The sequence below is a fragment of the Panthera onca genome, chromosome B2 (genome assembly GCF_046562875.1).
Source record: "Panthera onca isolate mPanOnc1 chromosome B2, mPanOnc1 haplotype 2, whole genome shotgun sequence".
Taxonomy (NCBI): domain Eukaryota; kingdom Metazoa; phylum Chordata; class Mammalia; order Carnivora; family Felidae; genus Panthera; species Panthera onca.
In genome coordinates, this window is record NC_138343.1 from 21,482,668 (window position 1) to 21,491,462 (window position 8,795).

At 47.4% G+C, this 8,795-nt stretch overlaps 1 pseudogene; it reads left to right on the forward strand.

Annotated features, from left to right (window-relative positions):
- The first annotated feature begins 1,954 nt into the window (after positions 1-1,954).
- LOC132666403 (large ribosomal subunit protein eL39-like) lies at positions 1,955-2,315 on the forward strand (annotated as a pseudogene).
- Positions 2,316-8,795: the final 6,480 nt, after the last annotated feature.

Genomic DNA, 8,795 nt, shown 5'->3' on the forward strand with positions numbered 1-8,795 from the left:
CAAAAAATCTGTGGGAGCGTTTGAGTCTCAGCTTTCAATTCTTTTGGATAGCTGCCGAACAGTGTAATTGCTGAATCATAGGGTAATTTTATGTTTAACCTTTTTAGGTACTACCAAACTTTTCCCCCACAGTAGCTCAGCCATTTTCCATTCTTACCAGTAATGGTAGGCATCTTTGTCACAGGTGTGGGGATTTATTTGGCACCTTCAGATGCTCAGTTAAAGCTATAATTAAATGACAGGTATACATTCTAAGAGTACGATGGCACCTGGGCCATTATGTAACATAGAAAGATGTATTTTCTTCATGTTTTCCCATCCAACCAGATAGGAAGTAAAATAGCTTTGGGTTTGAAAGCTTTAATATGTAAAAATATTTGATCAAAGACAACCAAAGTCCTCATGCTCTACTGAAAGTGAACTTCTGGTAAATGAACTCTGTGGACGCACTGTGCCCTTATGCCCAAACATGATATGCCATTTACATGCCCAGAAACAAACTCTATTTCCTCATTCATTCCATAAGAGTTTGTGGAGCTTATTAGGGCAAATTCTTCCTAAATCGCATTTTTTTTCTCTTTGTGCTTGCAATCAAATAAGCATATCCTTTTTCTTGAACTTAAAACTCTATGAAGCGTGCAGGCATTTGGAGAGTAGCGGGTGGAAGATGCCCAGGAAGTGTTTTCTGGAATGGAACAGATAATTTCTGATAAGGTCCTCCAAACTGTGGTTTATCAGGCTCCACTCCCCCGCCACGCCCCCCCCCCCCCCCCCCCGCCCCAGTTCTGGGCAGGGTGTAGGGAGAGAGAATTTACTTCCAAGTTATGTTTTAGAGACATTCTGAAGTGTGATGCTCTAGTACTTGCCAGGGACAAGCAGAACACTAGTCTTTGTGGTGACCCTCTGTCTGCTTTGCTCCTGGAAGTCTCTCCTGTAGCACTGACTCTGTGACTACGTTTATGGTTCAATTGAGCAGCGGACTCCCAGCCTGGACTAGAAGTCCTTCAAGAGTAGATTAGCTGGAGCTTGGTGGGTCCTGTCAGGCTGAGCCCGGGGGAGGCTCAGTCCCTAAAAGGGACCCTTCTGTACCCTGACAAGATGGCCTAGAAGCCAGTGGGAGAGGATTGAAGGCCCATGAAGAACAAACACTAATCCTGAGCTTGCTGGGGAGAAGGAAGAGGGGCGACCCTTCCTGACACCTGCCGCCATACCTGGGCGACTGGCTTGTTCTCCTGTGTGTGTTTGTGTGGGTTGGGAGGGGGTACCCTGATGCTCCGGTGCAGCTCTGCTCATCTGTGATCTTGATTCAGGGGGGAATATTATCATCTGATACAGTCTTCCTATCTAACACTTTATCAAGCGCAGCAGTCACAGCCCAACATCAATCTCTTGCTAACACATATATTCATCTTGATGGGGCTCATGGCACCCTGCGATGGTTACCATATGAACAGAGTTCTGTGATGAAGCTGCATTCCCCAGGGAGCATTCCTCCTTGCCCTTCTATGTGCTCCCATGTGGGCTACTGGGGGTCAGCAGTGACCCAGAGGCTCCCTACACACAGACTTTTGGCATGGGCCTCTTGATTCCCTTGCAAATGGAACAAGAAATCCATGCATGGTGAAGTGGGGGCGGGGGGGGGGGGCAGGGGACGTCCATGGGCTCTAATTAGCTTCTGTGGTATTGAGTCTGTTTTTCTTTTTCTTACAGCATGTTGACTTCACATTTTGATCTTAATGTGTTTCCTTATTGTGAGCCCCATTCCTCCAGTGGGCTGAACGGTTTCTCCACTCTTGGATAAAGAACCTTCTGACAATGACAGTGTTGTAATGAGGGTGTGCCAGTATGGTCATCTTGAACATCCTTTGGGATGGCATTAAGAAAACACTTGGTTGAGCTGGGTGGGACCAAAGCAGATTTTAAAAAATGTTTTCCTTCTCTTTCTTCTTCTCCGCCATCGTGGTGTGTGCTGTGACTGTTTCTCGCCATGTCTTCTCACAAGGCTTTCAGGATCAAGTGATTCCTGGCCAAGAAACAAAAGCAGAATCATCCCATTCCCCACTGGATTTGATGAAAACTGGTAACAAAATCAGATACAACTCCAAGAGGCGGCATTGGAGAAGGACAAAGCTGGGTCTGTAAGGGATTGTACATGAGATGGCACACGTTTATGCTGCCTGAAAGTCATGTGTTCCATCACCTCCCTACTACCTGACCAGTAGATCTGTTTTATCAGGAAATTGACTTTTCTCTCTTATGATGCTTCTGCACCAGTAGGTTGGTTCAGTAATAAACATGTGAGACCTTTTGATTGAAAATAAATAAAAATGAAAAATGTTTTCCTTGCTTTTTCACACCTTTACTTTTCTACCAACTGATTTTCATGAGCTTTCTGGAATCTGGGTGAGTAAATTAACTGCGTGGAGGGGAGCTTTGCTTGAGGAAGGTTTTGCCTTTCTTTTTCCACACGTTTTATACCTAAGTTTTCACTGCTTTGTGGTCAAGGAGTCAGGTAATGACCCCTGGGGTTCTGAAGACTCTTTTTTTTACAATCTCTCCAAGAAATTATTCTTCTGACTGATGTTCTTTCCTCTACTTCCTTACTTTTCAGAAGGCAGCCCATGTACCAAGAGTGTATATATATTTTTTTCTTGTGATTGGTTAAGAGCAATTGTTGGTATTTAAAATACTCCTTTGACCTTGATGTACTGGCTTGCCATCAAATTTTATTGTGTAAGCTGAAGCAAAACAATCCATGTCTAAAATCTAGCTCTCGGTGATACTTAGCACACTGTGATATTTATATGTCAAATGCCACTTAATAGTAATGTAAATAAGACATTATGTGACTCTTGTGCGGGGGTAGACATTATTCTCAGTGCATTGTACAATACTCTCTGGCCTGGATCAGACTTAGGTACTTTTCTCTTTGCATATCAGTCCTTGAGACCTTGCTATTTTATCATATTCCTGTGGCATAAAGAGAAGAGGAAGACAAATTCTTTGCTCTTAAGAAGCTTGGAGAAGAGGCTTACAAGTGAATAGTTACATGCATTGCAATAGTCATTACTGTACAGATTTGGACCAGATTTGGGGATACTTACTGCCTTCTCTCTCTTTCATGGAGGGAAGGAGCATGTTTAAGAAACAGGGTGAATGAAGGTTGAGCTGAATCTTGACCAGGGTTTCTCATCCTTGGAACTGTTGACATTTTGCACCAGATCATTCTTTGTTGTCCTGTGCATGGTGGGATGTGGAGCAGATACCTGGCCTCTGTACTGGGTGACAATGACAGCAACCCTCTTCTCTTCAGGTTCTATCAATAAAAAATACCCCCAGACATAGCCAGCTGTCCCCTGAGGGAAAAGATTACCCCTGGTTGAGATTCACTGAGATTCTCTGAGTGAAATCAGAGAGGAAAAGGGCTTCCCATGCACAGCCAGGGATGTGGGAGAGAGCCCAGCCCATTCAGGCACCCTCAAGTGGTTGAGAACTGGGTGGAATTCAGTATACCTGGAGGCTAAAAGGTAAATAGACCCGGTTTTGAGGTCTCCAAGCAGGGAACAAACTAACCACTCAAGTTCAGGGGCAGGCAATGGGGAGCAGCACAGTCAACTAGGGGTGTTATTGGGTAGCCTACAATGGGTGTCATTAACATTATGCACCATCTGGCAGCTTCCTATTGCAACTAATTAAGCTTGCTAAGTACTCTCTAAACCTCTAGAATCCTTATTTTAAAATGCTACACTCTAAAGTTTGGTGCCTTGGGACAAAACCCAGGTATCTTTGTTTATGGTCATGCTGTAGAGGGAGGACTTCATGTGTACTTGCTTGGAGCCAGTGAGGAAGGCTTCAGAAGACCTTTGTCACAGGAAGAAAACCTGCTGTGAAATATTAGAGGCCACCAAGACTACTGTCTGGAGATCAGGTGGAAGGCAACAGAAACTATGAAGCCTTGAAACAAAGACACAGTGCACCCAGGGTGGAGAGGAGGGCTGGCTTAAGAGCCATTAGAAAGTACAACTGGCCAGGCTTACATGGGAGCCTGGGAAGGGGAAGGTGCAGGATGAGCCTGAGTTGTCTGGATTGGATATCTTCCTTTTCTGGGTGCCCAGAAATGGGAGCTAAGAGAAGAGCCAATGCAGGTAGAGGGAGAACACAAAGATGGCTAGAGTCACCAGTTGGGACAGCGGGGCAATGACCTCTCAGACCACTGGAATCTGGGGAGAAAGGACCAGGCTGCAGATACATATTTGTGAGTCACTGTATTGAGGTGGTGGTTGCAGCTGTGGGTGAGATTGCCCAGGGGTGTGTGTAGAGAGTGGAGAGTGTAGGATCGAATCCTGTTTTCCATTCCTTGCAAATCCTGCCAGTGCTCTTTCCCCACAGTCACTTTCCAGGCCTGCAGCCCACCGTGAGTGACTCCCTCCCCCTTCCTTTTGAAGTAAAAAACCACTGGCTAAACAATCACCATACTGGAGATGCTTTGGGTCTGACAAACTCTGCATTTCTGGTAACTTCTCTGTGTTTTGCTCTTGTCTTCCTGACTCCACGGTAAGCTCATTCAGGCTGGGGCTCTATTTTTGCATCTTCTCAACCTGATTCTACACCAGTTCAATCCAGTAACGATCCCCAACTCTGAGGCCTATGGGATCCTTAGTTGAACCGTGACTGGAGGACAAAGTCCTGTTCTCCTTGAAGAGCCCTACCCCCCTGTTCCTCCTGCTGGCACCTGGGGCATGGGGCTGACTCACTGAGTCAACATTTTTTGGACCTGCTTGGTGCATCCCAAACCCTGATTCCATGTGCAGCCTGAAGGAAGAAGAACCTTCTTGGCCTTACCTCTGAACCTTCTTGGCCTTACCTCTGAAGATTGGCAGTTTAATATACTAAAAACAAGCTGGATGTTCAAGTGACCTATTGAAACACAAAGCACTGGGTTCATTGTTCACTTGGGGGAAAATATGAAAATTCTGCTATTGCTGTGTGATTGGTGGTCAGCACCAGAACGACCAGTTGGAGGCCTTACTAAGCCAGGCTGCTGGAAGGACAGCTCAGAGGTATTGTAAAATGTGTTCTCTCCTGCTGGGGTTATCTGCCAAGAAGGGTGCAGCTTATCACCACAGATGTTTTCGCCAGGCTGCCTGTGCACTTTAACCCGCTGTTGCAACTGGGGTCATGCACAGGAGCCACGGGGTCTGGGCCCCCAGTGCAGCCAAGCCAGACTGGGGCCTGATGTCAGCTGCGTGCTCTGACCTGCCCACTGGGCACAGGCTGGTGAGGGGGATCAGTGCCTGGCGGGCTGGTTCTGCTCTGTTAAGACAGGGTGTGACAGCCTTGGGGGTGATGTGGTCCAGAGGGAGCCACAGGCTTCTCTGCTCCAGGCTTTCCTCTTCTCTGGAGGGAAGTGTAGCATGATCTGGGGCAGTCACCTGTTCTTTTTTTACATTATATGTTTTTCCTTAGTATTTTTTTTTTCAGGAATAGAATTTAGTGACTCATCATACATATAACACCCAGTGCTCATCCCAACAAGTGCCCTCCTTAGTGCCCTTTGCCCATTTAGCCCATCCCCCTTCCCAACACCCCCTCCAGCAACCCTCAGTTTGTTTTCTGTATTTAAGAGTCTCTTATGGTTTGCCTCCTTCTCTGTTTTTATATTATTTTTGCTTCCCTTCTCCTATGTTCATCTGTTTTGTTTCTTAAATTCCACGTATGAGAGTCACACCATTTTTTAACTTCTCCATCCGGGGGTTTTGCTTGCACTCTCTTCAGATTTTGCTCTGAGTGCTGGACCCTGGGTGGTTTTCCTTCTTCCCCAAGCTGCCAGGTTAACATTGGTGTGAATCAGAAAGTGTGACTAGCCAGCACCCACAAGCACGTAGCACCCAGACATGTTTCAGCTCAACAGAAGCTCCAACTGTTCCAGCCTCCTGAAAGTCAGGGCTTTAGTTCAGGGCTGCGGCTGAGGGCTGGATTTGCTCTTACTGGTATGGCTGTGTTTCCATCTCTCCAGATCCAACAGCTCAGGAGTGGAGAGTTATCTTTCTTTCTTTCTTTTTTTAATATATGAAATTTATTGTCAAATTGGTTTCCATACAACACCCCATGCTCATCCCAAAAGATGCCCTCTTCAATACCCATCACCCACCCTCCCCTCCCTCCCACCCCTCATAAACCCTCAGTTTGTTCTCAGTTTTTAAGAGTCTCTTATGCTTTGGCTCTGGAGAGTTATCTTTCTTGCAACTCATAAGGGTTTCAAGCCTTCTTGGGGGTATCAGAGCTGAAAGGATGGATGTGTGTGTACCAGAATCCCCAAATCTGTCTCAGCCTTACTATGCCGATTTTAGGTTTAAAAGCATCAAGAGAAACAGCAGGGTGAGCTCCATTTGGGCAAGAGCACTTTCATTCAGAATAACGCCATTTCAAATCTGTAAGTCCTATGTGCTCTCCTGTTCTTTCCATGTGTGTCTGACAAGTCTGCAGTTGTGAGTTTCTGCAATGTCAATTGCCCATCGCTTTTTCATTTCATGTCATGTCATGTCATGTCATGTCATGTCATGTCATTTCATTTCATTATCATTTCATTTTTGTTGGGAGGCACATGGGTGCAGAAAGGTGTGCACAGTCCGGCTTCTCTGTCCTTACCCAGAGATTTGCTAGCACACTTGAGGTGGGCGAAAGTCTCGGGTGCCTCTGTCTATGGGGTAGAGGTGAACTTGAGCTAGGGGGTGGGGGCAGAACAGAGAGATGGGGAGACACAGTCTTAGCTTCAGAGCCACAGGGGCTTCTTGGAGGGGCTAAGCGTTCTACAGACAGTTTGTGTTACAGGTAGCCCCTAACACTTCTTTGTTTGTGCCAGTGATCAAATCTTCTTCATTCCACAACCTCCAGCTTCCTGTTGTACCTGTTGATTGGGTACAAGTGGTAAACACCCTGGAGATGTAGAAGGCAGAGGGAGTGGTGGGGTGCTGAGCAGGGGAAGCTTCTTGCTCAGCTGCTTGGAACTTCCTCCTTCTCCCTCCATTGCTAATGCACCCCCCACCCTTCTTTCTCCTCAGATGGAGACCCTGAAAACCAGCAGCATTTGCTGGTCCTTGCCCAGATAGAAGGGTCCTTCTGCTTAGCACAGGAGGCTGCCTGCTGGCTGCCACCACCTGGGAACTGTGGGAACACGTGGCTGCCACATAGGCAGTGAGTCAGCATCCCACCTAAGAGGCTCTGGGAACCCGGCAAGGGTGCTCATCACCTCGGGTTAATATTAACTGTCCAGGCAGGTCCAAGGCAAATCCAGGAAGAGAGGCGTGGCATCCCCGGGGTGGATGGAATGGGTGGAGGAGCCAAGAGTCCTCATAACCTGGGCTCTTCAAATGGCCCAGTTTATCCCTCCCTGAAAGTTTGTTTTCTCTTTCCCCACCACCCCACTATTTGGTGAGATACTGCAGCTGGTTTGGCCCATGTAGGGGAGGGGGCTGAGGGTCCCAGCACCCTTGTGATTTTTTAGAGGTTAAGAAAGGCTTTGGGGTCAGAGCTGGGTTAGAGGTTCAAGGTCCACTGTGGATGGCTGTAAGACTGCAGGAGGGTTGCTCTCTAAGTCTTAGTTTCCTCATCTTGGGGAAAAGACCTCATTGCATGTGCGTTTCATGGGAGATAACGTGAGTAAGTGGCAGCTGTTATCTTCCTTTTTACAATGGCTGTTTCCCTTGACTTTTTCCTCAGGATCCGGCTTTCCTGCCACAACAACCTATAGGGAAGCTTCCCAGACACCTCTGCTGTGAAACCTGGCAATGGGATTTAATGCACCACAAGGAGCAGCCGGTTTCTGCTTCCCTCAGTGGCGTGAGGAGGGTGACTGTGCACACAGAGGTGGGGGAACCACGCAGGGGCTGCACCGACCCAACACAGGGGCTGGGGTGGGGGCCGTAAATTGTTGAGTCACCCCAGAGGGGTTTCCTTAGTGACCCCAAATCCATCCTTGCACCCAAGATGTCTGGATTCTGGAATATCATCGGGCCTCTGACATTTGGAAAGGTGCGTTCAGAGCAGTTGTGAGCGAAAGCTGCAGCCTCAGGGGATTTGGGCTAAAGGGTCATGAAGTCAGGCATTGCACCTCCTGTCCTTGGAGGCTTATCATCCACTGACAGATAACCAGAGTCTTGGCCAGATGACTCACGAGGGTGGCTTAACTTCTTCCGGGATCGTTCGTGGCTAGCTCTTGGGAGATTGGGGGTGGGGGTGGGGTGAAGAGGAAGATTTGTTTGTTTTCTTGGCAAATATTTACTGAGCACCATTATGTGACAGACCCATTCTAAGCCACAGAAGATGCAGAGCCCTGAGTTCCTACTTTTTCATGCAGCTTCATTCCATGAATGGAGGATGAGAAGTAAATAGGTGTTTGAATAAATAAGCAAGAGGCTTCAGTGGGCAGTAAGCTGTGATGATGAAGAACGAGGCAGTGGTTCCCAAACTTGAACAAGCCTCAGACTCATCAGCAGGGCCAGTTAAAATGCAGATGGACCAGTGACACGGGTTCAGTGTCCAGGGAAAGACTGATAATTTGCCTTACGAAGGAGTTCTCGGGGATGCAGTTGCTAGTCCCTGGACCACACTTTGAGAACCACTGACTTCGTATCAGTATGAAGGGATGGGGTGGAGCTGGTTTAGAAACAGGACACTCAGGAAGATGGGGTCAGGGTTCCTTTTAGTTGGCTGGGAGGCAGAAAGCCTGGAGGCTGTATGTTATCTGCAACTCTTTTGTGGGAGGGACAGATGCAAAGAAACGGAAGACTTTGGTC